The sequence below is a fragment of the Durio zibethinus genome, chromosome 6, assembly GCF_047325235.1.
Source record: "Durio zibethinus cultivar Kanyao isolate XHJ-2024 chromosome 6, ASM4732523v1, whole genome shotgun sequence".
Classification (NCBI taxonomy): Eukaryota; Viridiplantae; Streptophyta; class Magnoliopsida; order Malvales; family Malvaceae; genus Durio; species Durio zibethinus.
Window position 1 is genome coordinate 16,065,534 of NC_143167.1, and position 18,128 is coordinate 16,083,661.

Consider the following 18,128-nt stretch of genomic DNA (forward strand, 5'->3'; position numbering starts at 1 on the left):
ATAAATATTTAAATTTTAATTAAATTAATTAAAATATAAATATTTAATTTAATATTTTTAATAATTATTATTAAATATATTTTTTCTTGTTATATTCAATACTATAATATATATTAATTTTAAATATTAAATCTAATATATTTATATATTAAAATAAAATTATTTAAAATTTTTGTTTAAATTTTAACTGTATAGATTATAACTTAGTAATATTTATAGTTAATAATTTAATAAATTATATAATTTAAATTATATATTTAAATCATAAGAATTATTATTTATTTAACTATTTAAAATTATTTATAATTAAGTAAAAAATATATAATAAGAATTTATATTTAATAAATTAATGATTAAAATTATATTTAATTCTTTTTAAATAATATAAAAGAATTAAGCCATAAGCTTAATAATAAAATAATCAAATAATTGCTGTCATTTCAATAATTATCTATAGATTTAATATATAAATATCAAATAATTTATTTAGTAATATATCATATTATTATATATTAAATTATAATATTGTTAATTATTAATTATATAGATTAATTAATAAGTTAATATAATTCATAATAGATTATACTAAATTAATATTATTCAGTTATAATATTTTTACTAGTTATTAACTATATAGATTAACTTTTATTAATCTATTTGATTTAATTATACAAATAAATTAGATTTAATATTTAAAATTAATATATATTATAACTAGTAATTTTAATAATTATTTATAAATTAATTAAATATTTAATTATTATTTTATTAATTTAATAATTGTATAGATTATATAATTTAGTATAATCATTAATTAATAAATTTTTATTAATATTTCATAACTATAGTTACTTCAAATAATAATTGAATAATTATTATTCAATTATAATATTTTATACATATTAAATTATGTATATACTAATTTAATAATTGAATTTGAATTATTAATATAATATATAATTAACAATTAGGCTATTTATATATTCTATTAATTATTAATATTAAATATTAAATATGAACATATAAATAATTTGTTATAAATAATAAATTATATCGATATATTTTTAAATACTAATAATAATAATAATATCAAATTATTTATATTTTATAAATTAATAATTAATGTATAATTATTTGTAACATTAAAAATATTATTTAATTATTATATGTTATAAATATCGTATATTAATAATTTATTAATTGTTCATAAATAATTGTCTATTATCTATTTCAAATTTTTGGAATTATATTATTTTAATTATAAATCTCTATTATTCGTAAATAAATTAATGTATCATAATTTATCTATTGTTAAATAATCGTTAAATTGTAATTATTATATTATAATTATTATTATTACTAATTATAGTTAATAAATTTAAACATATAATATATATTAATATTAATTAATAATTATTTCATATAGTCTTAACTATTTGAATTGATTTAGCAAATGGATTTATTTTTTAAATCTCTTAATTATGAATTTTCATACTATTATTAATTAGTATTATTTTTTTCGAATAAATTTGTATGAACAGAAATAATTGTTTTATGGTAGAACAAAATTAATACCATATAAATATTAATAATAACTAATAATTAATTAATAATTGTTAAAATTAATAATAATTAATTAACCATCAACTTTTCTTCCCTTATTTTCTTGAGCAAACAGTAGGATTAAATGATAGAGAAGAACTTATAAATATACAGTATTTCAAATTCTTTTTTCATGATGCTATTTTTATTAAATAGAAAATTAATATATGTTAAATATATAATTAATAATATTTATACATTAGTATTACATTAAATATAAATTGATAAGTATAATTTAATATAATGAAATTAGATTTATTAATTTAATAATTCACAATAATTTTAAATTATAATAATTTAAGTCTTAATTATTATAATTAATTTAATAATTAATTTAAATTAATTATTAATAAACTATTAATAGTTTAAATTATTTATACCTTTCTTGTAACATTTATAATTTGAAAGCCTATTTATTATATAAATTTATTAAATTATTAGTATAATAATTATTTATTATTATAAATAATTACTTTTATTAAATTAGTATTTTATGACAAAACAAAAGGTTATAATGATTTGAAGTTTACAATTGTTCAAATAGTTATATATTTGAACTAGTTTGGTAAACAGATTTATTTTTTAAATCTCTTACTTATTAATTTTAATAATTTTTATTACTAAATTAATTTTAAATTAATTTTTTTTATCAATTTTAGCCATGTTAATAAATTATTAGCCAAGCTAATAATTAAATATAATTAATTTTTATTAAATTAATAATACAAATTAATTTTTTTAATATGTATTTTTTAAAATATAATGATTTAATTATTAATTAAAATAGATTAAACTATTTGGAGATATAGTTTACATATGATACTTTAACCTTTTAAATATTATTTAATTATTAAACTATAATTAAAATAATAGCTAAATATTAATTATTTAATATTAATATTAATTTATTATATTAATAAGTTTGTTAAATATAATTACTTGTATGGTATAGAGACCAAAATAATACTAATTTATTAATATTCTAAAAATTAATAAGTTTGAGATTTAAAAAATAAATCTATGTACTGAATAAGTTCAAATAGTCATGTCCATTTGAACTATTATCCATTTCAAATTGTTATGATACTTTGTTTTATCGTTAAACAATTATTTCTATTCATACAAAATTATTTAGATTATTAAATATATTATTCAAATTAATACTTTTATAAATATAATATTAATTTTAAACATATAATAATAATAAGAAATATACAATTTAATTATAATAATTGACCATATTTAATTATTATAATTAATTAAATAATAATTATAATAAATATAACTATATTGCTTTTGTTATATATTTACTTATAACAAATTGTTTATTAGCTTATAAACAATATATAAGCTATTTATAAGCTTATAAATTATAATAAATTCATAATATATTATAATAATAATTGTAAATTATAATTATTAAAATTATAATTATATTATTAAGTAATTATATAATTTTGCTATAAATTAATATTTATTAACTGATATAAATATATTATTAAAATATTGTCATTATTAATTAATAATTTATTTATATAATACTTAGAATAAATTATCATTATTATATAATATTGGTTATAAAGTTTTATAACTAATATATAATTATATTATTATATATCAAATTATTAATATAGAATTAATTAATATAATATTAAATTCAAATATTATTAATATGAAAATTGTCTTATTATTGTTTATATTATTACAAATAATAGAATTATATCAATATTAATATATAATGAATATATTATAAATTATTATAATTATAAAAATAATTATTATTATATATTATTTATTATATAAATTACATTCATATTATAAGCTATAATTATAACAAATAAACAAGTTAAAAAATTATATTATTTAATAATTATTTTAATAAATTATATTTTTATATTTTAGAAATTAATATATTATTAAATAATAATTATTTACAATATTATAAATATTAATTATATATAATATAGTTTATAAATATAATATATTTACATTATATTACAAGATAATAATTCCATATTATTAGATAATATTGTACTAAATAAATTATATAATAAATTAATAATATTTATTTATAGTTATTAATAGTAATATAATTAAATTAAATTAAATTTATAATTATAAAAATTATAATTTAAACTATTAATTCAAAAAAATTTCTAATTAATTAATATTAATTTTAAATCTTATTAATTCAATTATTATTATTAAATAATATGTATTAGCTAATACATTTTTTATTACTAATTATGGATATTATAATTATTTAATGAAATATTATTTAAATTATTTTAAATATAAATTCTTAATAATAACCATATTATTATTTTAATTATAATAATATTATAATTTTAATTGTAATATAATTTTTAATTAAACAAAATTAGATATTAATTTTAATAAACAATAATAAATTTTCACAAATAATATATCAAATAATATTTGATAAACAATATCATTATATAAGAATTAATAATATAAATTCAAATATTATAATTAATATACTTTATTAATAGTTACAAACAATATATTATAATTAATATTATAATCAGTTTTAATTTATTTAATAATATTATTTAAATTATTAATTAATATATTGATTAATATTATTAATAATAAATATTAATAACGATTGATAATAAATCTGATATAATAATTTAGTTTTAAGTATAACGTAGAAATTAAAACATAATTAAATAAAAAACAAATAAATTATTTAACTTGTTTATTTATGATAATATAATAACTAGATATTTTATATAACATAATATATTAATATATATTTAAATAAATAATTGTACAATTATCACTTAGATGTCCTAATTTATTTAATTAAATTTATAATAACTGTAAAAAAATTTATAATGTTTGTATTTATTAAATAATTATAATTATGATAGTCATAACTATTTGCAATGGTTAGGCCAATAGATTCATTTTTTAAATTCGTTACTTATTAATTGTTAGAATATTAATAAATTAGCATTACTTTATTTCGAATAAGACTATATCAATAGAAATAATTATTTTATGACAAAACAAAGGGTTATAACAATATGAAATCAATAATTGTTAAATTGTTATAACTAATTGAACTAGTTTAGTAAACAAATTTATTTTTTAAATCTCTTATTAATTTTGAAAATATTAATAAATTAATAATATTTTATTCTAAACAAAATTATATTAACAAAAACATTTGTTTTATGACAAAGTAAAAAAATATAACGATTTGAAATAGATAACTATTCATATAGCCTTAACTATTTGAACTGGTTCAACAAATAAATTTATTTTTTAAATCTCTTAATTATTAATTTTCATAATATTATTATATAAGTATTATTTTTTAATTAATTAATATTTATATAATATCAGTATATTTATAATTATGTATTAAATTTATAATTTTAATATAAATTGTAAATTTATATTAATAGTTATATAAATTTATGAATAGTTTATTTACTTATTTGGTTAAAAATATTACTAATTTAATAATATTTCAAAATTAATAAGTATAAGATTTAAAAAATAAATTTGCTTGCGGAACAAGTTCAAATAGTTAAAATGATTAGAATAATTATCTATTTTAGTAACAACAATTTATTAATTAAACAAATATTTATATAATTAAACGAATTAAATTTATATTATAAACAAATGCTCTATATTATGATATATTAATATAGAATATATTATATTTTTATTATCTTTAAAACTATTTAATTATAACTAAATAATTAAATTTATTATTATACAATTATTACTACTAAATTAATAATAAAACTTATTATTTGTAGTAAATAATTTTTGAAAATATATTATCTATATTATAATAAAACAATATTATAACTAATTAATATACAGATTACAAATAATAATATCAATATTGGGTATAATTATTCAAATAAATAATTGTCTATTATCTATTTCAAATAATTTAAATAATAGCTTATTATTATATCAATTATTATAACATTATTTGTTACATTCTTAATTAAATAATAAAAATTTTAAATAGTGATAATTGTTGCAATTATAAAATAATTTATTATTAATAATAATACTAATTTATTAACCTTTTGTTTAAATATTTTTTAATAAATTAATACTAATTTACATAATTTAATAATAATTATATATTATGAATAGTTACTTTATAATTATAAATAATTATATATTTTTATAATTTATTAATATTTCTAAAGTTAAATTATTAAATTATTAAATTTAAATATATTATTATTAAAAATTATATTAATATAATATAATTTATTAAAGTATGTATTAATTTTATAATTAATACAATTATAAATTATGATAATATTAATAAGTTAAATTAATATATAAAATAATTAATTATTAAATGTTATATTTATTATAACATTATATAAATATCCAATATTTAATTTGTATAAAATTATAATTATATTATTATAATTTAAATTAAATTATATAGTATTAATTTAAATTATTAATATGATTAGTTAATATAAATATTATATATTATAATATTTAAACATATATTTATAATATATAGATTAAAATATAATATATCTATATACTAATAATTTAATTATTAATAATTGATACAGTTTTTAATAGAAACTTAAATTAGAATAATATTCAAATAGTTATATAAATATTAAACAATTAATAATTTCAAAAATAAATAAGTAAGAGTTTAAAAATTGAATCTATTTACCAAACCAGTTTAAATAGTAATGACTATTTGAACAATTCTTTACTTCAGATCATTACAACCTTTTGTTTTGTCATAAAACAATTATTTCTGTTCATACAAGATTATTCAAAATAAAACAATATGAATCTAATAATATTCAAAAAATTAATAACTAAGGGATTTAAAAAATAAATTTGTTTGCTGAACCAATTCAAATCGTTATGACCTCTGTCTTGTCATAAAACAATTTTCTCAATTCATACTAGCTTATTTGAAATAAAATAAAATGAATTTGTTAATATTTCAAAAATTAATAAATAAGAGATTTAAAAAATAATTTTGTTTACCTAACGAATTCAAAAAATTATACTATTTGAACAATTATATATTTCAAGTCATTATTACTTTTCGTTTTGTCATAAAACAAATGTTTTTGTTCATATAAGTTTATTTGAAATAAAGTAATACTAATCTATTAATCTTTCAAAAGTTAATAAGTGATTTAAAATAATCAATTATAATTAAATTATTATATTAGTTATAATCAATAATTATAACAATAAAATTGAATTAATTATCTTTAATTATTATTTATAAATAATAATAATAATTATTTTATGTTATTAAAACAAAATTGGTTTATATTATGTTAATAATTAATAATTTATAAAAAAAGTTATAATTTTATTAACATATTTATTTCACTATTATTAACAGATTATTATATATAAGTTATAAATTTAATTATAATTAAATTATATATTATTTTTTATTAATTTATTATTATTGTATTAACTATACAATTGTTAATCATATTATTATATAATAAATTAATTAATCGTTATACAATTTATTTTAAAATAGTTTATAACTATATCAAATATTAATTATAATTAATTTTATAAAACAATTGTTAATTATTAATATCATTATATTTATTAAGTTATATATAATAATAAATTTATATAATCTCATATTATGGTAATAATATTATTATATTATTATAATTTATGATTATATTTGAATAATTTCTAATATTAATAAATTGATATTATTTATAATGTACTATTTGAACAATAGTATAATTAATAATAATATATAATTCAATATATTATCAAGACTTAATATTAATTAGTAATATTAATAGTATATTAATTCAAATATAATTTAAATAATAATTAATCATATATATAAATTTAATATTATTAATATTTTAAAATAATATTCCAAAAATTAAAGAGTAACAAAATAGAAACTATTGTTTTAATATAAGTTATTAAATAGGCATATTTGAAATTAAATTAATAAATTATAATTTATTTAATATAGAAAATTAATTTAATTATTTTTATTAAAATTGTGAATATTAATTTTTATTCATAATTAATATACTATTAATAAACCTATATATTAATATTATTATATCATATATATCTTAGTTATTAATTATTTATTAATTAAATAATAATACTAATTTAATAATTTATATATTATATTATAAATTTATTATAAGTATGGTAAAAATATGAAATATAGTTAATTATTATAAATATATATTAAATTAATTATATATATGATTAATATTAATAATTGAATAATTATTTTACTATTTAAGGATTATAAAGCTTGTTAATCTATATACTAATAATATAGTAAATTATATTAATTTAAATTATTTTCTAAATCTTTTACTTATTAATTGTTGGAATATTATTAAATTAGTATTATTTTATTTTGAATAAGCTTATATAGACAAAAACAATTGGTTCATCGCAAAACAAAAGATCCTAACTATTTGAAATAGATAATTATTCAAATAGTTAGATCTATTTAAACATGTTCAAAAAACTAATTTATTTTTTAAATTTTTACTTATTAAATTTTGAAATATTAATAAATTTAATTATTTTATTCAGAATAAGCTTGTATGGACAGAAACAATTGGTTTATCACAAAACAAAAGGTCATAACTATTTGAAATAAATAATTGTTCAAATAGTCAAACTATTCAAACATGTTCAATAAAACAAATTTATTTTTTAAATTTTTACTTATTAAATTTTGGAATATTAATTAATTTAATTATTTTATTTGAAATAAGCTTTTATGAATAGAAACAATTATTTTATGACAAAACAAAAGTTCATAACGATTTGAAATAGATAATTGTTCAAATAGTCATCACTAGTTAAACTTGTTCAGTAAACGGATTCATTTTTTTAAATCTCTTACTCATTAATTTTTAGAATATTAATAAATTAGTAATATTTTATTTCGAATAAGCCTATATGAATTGATACAATTGTTTTATGACAAAATAATTAAATATAATAATTTATATTTAAAATTTATGATATAACAAATTCATAATTAATTGAATTATATTAATAATAATTATTAATTCAATATAATATGAATATTATACGTAATATTAATATTATATGTTAATATTATTATAAGTCATTTAACAATTATAAAATGATATTTTATCATGTTAAAAATTAATTTATAAATTAATAAATTATTATTATAACATTATTAATAATAAATAATAAGATATTATTATTTATTAAATTAACATTAATTTATAAATTTTTTATAAGAGCAACTATTTAATATATTAATGTGAGTAAAATAATTCTAATTATAATTATAAATCTATTTATACAATTTTAATAAATTTAATGTTATATTAATATTAATTAATATTAAGATTAATTCTGTATAATAAAATATAGAATGATAAATTATATGAACTATTTTGATAAATAGATTTAGTAATTAGTAAATTAATAATGTTATAATAATAATAATCTTTATTTAGTAATTAACTAAATATTAATTTAGTATTATAGTAAATAAAATAAATTAATTATAAACTTTTCAATTATTAAAATAACTTATTTTAAAATAAGCTATTCAGAAGTTTTGTTATTACAGTCATTTAATCAAATAATTATATTATATTTATATCCTATTATAAATTGTAATAATATATAAATTATTTAAAATTTCTATTAATCTAAATTATAAATTTATTAATAAATTTAGATTACTATAAGTATAGAGTATCATTAACTATTAACTTATAAACTTAATATTATAATTAATTTACTAATCTAATTAACATTATTACTTTTGATTAAAGTATTATCAATAATATAATCAAAATAGATTTAATATTAATTTAATTAATTTAATAATAAATTATTAAATTATAATTATATTGTTTAATATTAAATTGATAAATTATAATAATTTAAATACATAAACTAAAATAATTTATATTAATATATATATTATAATTTAAGAGGCTATTAATATTTTAGATAAATGATATTTTTATAAATTTATCAATTAAATATTATAATTATAAATTATTAATAAATGTATCTATTAATAATTAATAATTGAACCACAATACTATTAGTATTATTAATTAATTAATAATATTTATATGAAATATAAATTTATCCAAAAATTGATTATAAAATATAATTTTTATAATTATATTATAATAAATATAATATATAATATAATAATTATAATGGTTTAACAATCCATAACCAATTAATAATAATAATAATAATATATTATATTAATTACTCATTAATAAAATAATTTATTAGCGGCCCCATTGAAATACATCCTCTATATCTCTTTATCATCTTCCTCTAACTTTGAGATGGCCATTAGTTCCTCATCTAGAAAATCAAGCTTATTATTAACAATTGTAATAAGTTTATAATACTAATTAAAAACTAAATAGATTATAATAATTTTTTACTTATTAATTTTGAAAATATTAATTCTAATATAACTAATTATAGTCAAATACTTAACTATTAATATTATAATTTAATGTATCAATTATTAGTAAATTGATATAATTATTTTTTATTAATAATAAATTATATTTATTAATGTAGATTTAAGGTTTTATTAAATAATTATGAAGGTTTTGTTAAACTTATTATAATAAATAATAATAATTGTTATTAATTTGATTAATTATTAACTAATAATAATTAATATATTATACAATTAAAAATAATAATAAATTATGACAATTATTATATTATATCTATAATTAATATATAATATTAAATTAGATTATGCTATTAATAATATATTAATTATATAATTAATACTAAACAAGATATAGTAATTGTTATTAATTACTAATAATTTTAATAATTATACGAATTATAATATAATTTAATATTTAAATATTAAAATATTAATATACATTATAATATGGATTATAATAAGCAATTATTATATATAATATAATATAATAACCATTTATTATAATCCATATTATAATATCAATTCATTAAATTTAAGTTAACTAATTTATAGTTGATTTAATTATTCTCACTATAAAACCCAATAGTTATATAAATAAACTTCTTTTAATTCTAATAAATATTAATTTAATATTAATATTATTTTAATGTTATAATAAATATAACTTAAATTTAAAATATCCTTTTGGTATAGGTACGGGGATGGATATAATATAAAAATAGGAAAATGATAATGAAAACAATTAAAATAACTTGGCTTATAAATTACAATATTATTTTTATTTAATAATAACAAATTTTGTTAATTATTTTTACTTAAATATATTTATTTTTAATATTAATTAAAAATAATATAATATTTAATTAATTAATATTATTCATATTAATAAAATATTATTGAATATTCAATTAGACCAAATTTAGGTTATAAATATATTAATTATATTAATATATAATAGTGAAAGGTCAGAATGATTTTATAAAAATAATTTATCAAATAGTCATAACTATTTAAACTTGTTTGGTAAACAAATTTATTTTTTCAAATCTTTTGCTTATTAATTTTCCATTTGTTCATAAATTTGGATTATTTTATTCTGAATAAGCTTGTAAGACATGAAACAAATATTTTATGACTAACCAAAGTTTTGAACGATTTGAAATAGATAATTATTCTAATTATTTTAACTATTTGAATTGGTTTAGAAAACATATTTATTTCTTAAATCTCTTATTAAATTTCAAAACATTATTAAATTAGTATTATTTTAAATCTTAATTTTTATATAGCATTATTATATTATTATTTAAATTATATTATTTGATAAGTTAAATAATTGAGATAAATAATTATATTCTTATAATTTATAACTATTAATAACTATTATTACTAATACTATATAAAAATCTAATCATTCATTAATACATTAATAAATCATTGTAACATTTTGCTTTGTAATAAAACAATTGTTTCAATTCATGTTAGCTTATTTGAAATAAAATAATACTAATTTATTAATATTCCAAAAATTAAAAAGTAAGAGAATTAAAAAAATAAATCTATTTATTGAATAAGTTCAAATAGTTATTACTATCTTAATAATTACGTATTTCAAAACATTACAACCTTTTGTTTTATCATAAAACAACTGGTTCTATTTATTTAAGCTGATTTCAAATAAAATAATATAAATTTATTTAAAAATTAATGTTCCAAAACCAATTGTTTCTATTCATACAAAATTATTCAAAATAAAATAATACTATTTTATTTCTATTTTGAAAATTAATAAGAGATTTAAACTGGTTCAACAAATAAATTTATTTTTCAAATCTCTTAATTATTAATTTTCATAATATTATTAGATTAGTATTATTTTTTAATTAATTAATATTTATATAATATCAGTATATTTATAATTATGTACTAAATTTATAATTTTAATATAAATAGTAAATTTATATTAATAGTTATATAAATTTATGAATAAATTATTTACTTATTCAGTTAAAAATATTACTAATTTAATAATATTTTAAAAATTAATAAGTAATAGATTTAAAAAATAAATTTGCTTGCAGAACTAGTTCAAATAGTTAAAATGATTAGAATAATTATCTATTTTAGTAACAACAATTTATTAATTCAGCAAATATTTATATAATTAAACGAATTAAATTTATATTATAAACAAATGCTCTATATTATGATATATTAATATAGAATATATTGTATTTTTTATTATTTTTAAAACTATTTAATTATAACTAAATAATTTAATTTATTATTATACAATTATTGCTACAAAATTAATAATAAAATTTATTATTTGTAGTAAATAATTTTTGAAAATATATTATCTATATTATAATAAAATAATATTATAACTAATTAATATACAGATTACAAATAATAATATCAATATTACGTATAATTATTCAAATAAATAATTATCCATGATCTATTTCAAATAATTTAAATAATAGCTTATTATTTTATTATAGCTTATTATTTTATCTATTATTGTAAAATTATTTATTACATTCTTAATTAAATAATAAAAAATTTAAATAGTGATAATTGTTGCAATTATGAAATAATTTATTATTAATAATAATACTAATTTATTACCTTTTGTTTAAATATTCTTAGTTATAATCTATACAGTTAATATAGATTATTAACTAAAATTATATATTATATAAGCTATTAATTGTTATTTGTACATTGATATAATATTATGTTATAACAAATAAATAATTGTACAATTGTCACTTAGATGTCCTAATTTATTTAAATTATTTTAAATTATTATATTTATTTAAACTATTCAAATAGTAGTACTAATCAATAGTATATATTCATAAGTATAAATATTTATTAGTACATTATAATAAATATATTATAATATTATAATTAAATAGTTATTTTATTTGATACATAATAATTAAATAACTAATATTTAAATGTTTTAACTAATTAAATTATAATTAATACAATAGATAATATAAGTTAATTTATTATTTAATTTATATTAAATATAAATATTGATTATTTATAAATATTTCAAGTTTATAGTATCAAATTAAATTAATATAAATAATAATATATATTATATTATATTATCAATATATTTATATATAATTATATGTTATTTTTTAAATCTCTTAGTTATTAATTTTTAGAATATTATTATATTAGTATTATTTTATTTCGAATAAACTTGTGTGAATAGATATAATTGTTTTATGAGATAACAAAAGGTTATAACAATTTGAAATATATAATTGTTCAAATAGTCATAACTATTTGAAGTGGTTCAGTAAATAGATTAACTTTTTAAATCTTTTATTAATTTTTGAAATATTAGTAAATTAGTATTATTTTATTCCAAATAGGCTTGTTTGATGAAAAACAATTGTTTTATGACAAAACAAAAGTTCATAACAATTTGAAATAGATAATTATTCAAATGGCCATAATTATTTGAATAATTTGATAAACTTATTTTTTTTAAAAACTCCAACTTCTTAATTTTTGAAATATTAATAAAGCAATATTATTTTATTTTGGAAAAAGTTTAATGTACTGAAATAGTTGTTTTATGATAAAATAAAAGGTCGTAACAATTTTAAATAGATAATTATTCAAATAGTCAGAACTATTTGAACTTATTCGGTAAATATATTTTTTTAAAATTTCTTATTAATTTTCTAAATTTTAATAAATTAGTATTACTATATTTTGAATAAGCACGTATGAATTGAAACAATAATTTTTTGACTAAACAAAAAATCAGAATAATTTGGAATAGATAATTGTCTAATAGTCTTAACTATTTAAACTGTTTCGAAAAACACATTTTTTTTAAATCCTTATTAATTTTTGAAATAGTAATAAATTGGTATTATTTTATTCTAAATAATTTTGTATGAATAGAAACAATTATTTTATAATAAAACAAATTTCATAATGATTTGAAATAAATAACAGTTCAAATGGACATGACTATTTAAACTTATTTGGTAAACAAATTTATTTTTTAAATCTCTAACTTATTAATTTTTAGAATAATAACAAATTAGTATTATTTTATTCCAAATAAACTTGTGTGAATAGAAACAATTGTTTTATGACAAAACAAAAGATCATAAAGATTTGAAATATATATTTGTTCAAAAAGTAATAACTATTTGAACTTGCTCGGTTAACAAATTTATTATTTAAATATTTTATTTATTAATTTTAGAAATATTAATAAATTAATATTATTTTATTTCGAATAAGCTTGTATGAATAGAAATAATTGGTTTATGACAAAACAAATTGTCATAATGATTTGAAATAGATAATTGTTCAAATAGTCATAACTATTGAATGTGTTCAAAATACATATTATTTTTTAAATTTTTATTTATTAATTTTTGGAGTTTTAATAAATTTATATTATTTTATGAATAGTATTCATACAAGCTTAATAAAACAATTTAATAATCATTTTATATATTAATTAATATTTATAATACTATTATAATTATAATTAATTATAATTTTTTAATATTAAAATTATAGTATTTTGAATTAACTATTCAATTTAATATAGCAAAATTATATAATTACTTAATAATAATTAATAATCAAATATTATAAATTATTAATTTATTAGATTAATCAATTAATTAATATAACAATAAAATAATATAATATTAAATATTATAATAGTATTAATTTATTATTTAAATAACAATAAATAATTATATTTATTATATTAGTTTAATTAATCAAATAGTAAAATAATATTATTATCCAAATCATTTAAAAATAAATAATTAGAATGCTATAGTTTTAATAATTTATAATTATTAGTTATTTTTAAAATGATTAATAAAATTGGTATTCTATTATTTTAATTACAATTATATATACCTGGTAAGTTTATAATAAGTTCAATTCATGCAAGTTTATTAATTTAATTAATTAATATTATTTCAAAAAATTAAATTGAAATAAATAATATTAATTATTAATATATATAGTTTATATTATTTAATAAAATTATATTTTTAATTATAAAATATAAATTTATATTTGACAGTTAATAAGTAATATTAATTTAATAATATAATATTTAATTATATAGTGTAAATTAAAATTATTTTATAATAAAATATAAATATATAATATTGATTATATAAACAATTTTATTATTTATTTCTTAATATTAATACTATAATTAATAATAGATTTTAATATTTAAAAATAAATCAATATTATTAAACCAATTGTTAATTTATAAATTATTAAAATAATTATAACTAATAATAATTAAATATATTGATTTAATTTACTATTTATATATAGATTATAATTATACCTTAACATTAAAAGGTTAATATTTATGAATAATTATTTATGATACTAATATAATTTTTATAAATATAATTATATATCTTAATATTAAAATAAATAAAAATTTTTATTTATATATATTAATTATATACTAAATATAACTAATACTAAAATATAAAATTAAATAAATTATTATTTTATAATAAAATAATATTATAATTTAATATTATTTTAAAATTAGTATTATTTTAAATTATACAATTAAAATAGTTATTTAATTATGTTATAATTATAATATAACATAACAATAAATTATTTTATTATATAATAAATTTATTTGTATTATAAATAATTAGTTTATCTTAGTATAACAATAATGAATGTTATTTATATTAACTAATATTAAAATATAATCATATTTCAACAAATTTATAATTAATTATAATATTATTTAATTATATATTATAAATATATAAAATAAATCAAAATAATAATTATTCTAAATATTAAATTATAATTATTTATTATTATAATTAATAAAATAAATTATTTTATAATAAATTAATATTATTTAATAAATAATAAATTTATAATAAAGATATATATTAAATTATTATAATTATCTTAATTATAATAATATTAATTAAATAAATTAATACTATATTAATTAATATTATAAGATTATTAATTAATAACTAATATAGTTGTTTTTTCAATATAAATAAATAGAATTATAATAGTAATTATAGTAATATTTAATATTATTAATTAAATTTAATATTATAATTTAATAAATTATTAAATATACTTCATATATAATTATTAATAACCTTAATAAACTTAATAATTTATTATAATTTATTTAATAAAGCACTAAAATATTAATAATATGAATTCATTTTATTTTAATATAAATACTATTATAATTATTATATATTAATTAATTATATCTATAATTATAATTATGATTATTTATAATTAGTAATATTATTATAAAATTAATTAGGGATTAATTAACTAATAAATAATTATTATTATTATTATAAAAATAATTAATAAGTAAGAAATTTAAAAAATAAATCTTTATTTTAATATAATTTAAAATATAACTATATTATTAGATAATAACTAATATATATTGTTATATTATAATTATTTTATAAATAATATATATAATATACATATATAATATATATAGATGTATTTGAATTTAGTGATTTAGATAATGAGCATGTAAAATCCCTATATGCAAGAATTGTATTTCAGCAACTCATTCAATCAGAACGTCTAAATGCCAAAGAACATGAGGCTTGAATAAAAGCTTTCCATATATACAAAGGTCATTTTATACAATTCTCAAGGATTTAACTAACAATGGCATTGCTCAAATCAAATGGTTGGGTGTTCTACAACCCCCCTTCACAAAAAATAGCAAGGTTAACATAAATCTCATATTAATTTTTAATAATAATTTATTTAATTCTTGAACATATGAGATAAAAATAGATAACTATATTATTTTTAAATATAATAATATATATTATACAATAATTATTAATATTATATATAATATAATTTAATATTTATATTTAATTTTTAAATAGTAAGAATATTAAATCATCCAAAATAAATTAATAATCGAATAAGATTATAATTATATTAAAATATAATTTAATATTAATGGTTATCTGTTTTAAATAGTAATATTTGGATATTATAATCGATAATTAAACAAATTGTATATTTAAGTATTACTTATTATCTTTTATTGAACTATTAAGAATTTGTATTTATTAGTTATATAACAAATAAAATTATACTGAATTATAATTAGGATAATTATAAAACATAATTGCTTAAATAAATAACAATCAATATTGAAATAAATTAATAAGTAAGAGATATTAATTTTTATATCTTAACTAAATAGTAAAGTTTAATAAGTAATTTATTAAACATTTATTAACTAATATTAATTAATAACAATTAATTATAATAACAATATGTAATAAACTAAGTTAATAATATAAATTAAATAATATCTATATGTTATATTATTTATAACAATTGTTTCTGAATTGTATACTATTGATTTTTTTATTACTAATTAATAATAATTAATTATTTTAATTATTTTATTAATTTAAACTATTTTATTATTATTTTTATTAATAAGTTAACTTTAAATATTATAATATTATTGAATTTAAAGTATAATCTTATATATTATTAAGATAATTTAATAATTAAATATCATTTATAATTTAATTAATAATAATATTATTAATAAAGTAGTATTATTTTATTTTATTAATTAATTATAATTGTTAAAAAATTATAATATTTGGATTATTGTGATTATAATTAATATATTTTAAAATATTAATCAATATTATATTATTAAATATTAATATAATAATTAATATTATTATTAATTAGTAGTTTAATATAATATAATAATGCCATTTAATTATTTAAATGATAATAATTAAATATAGTTAATATAATAAATTATAATTAAATATAAAACTAATTTATCTTTAATATATGTATTAATATAAAAATTTAATGTTATAATAGCTTGTATTAATATTTATTAATATGATATATATTAATATTTAAACTAATTTATTTAATATATAATTAAAAATATTATTAATTATTTAAATATTTTAATAATAAA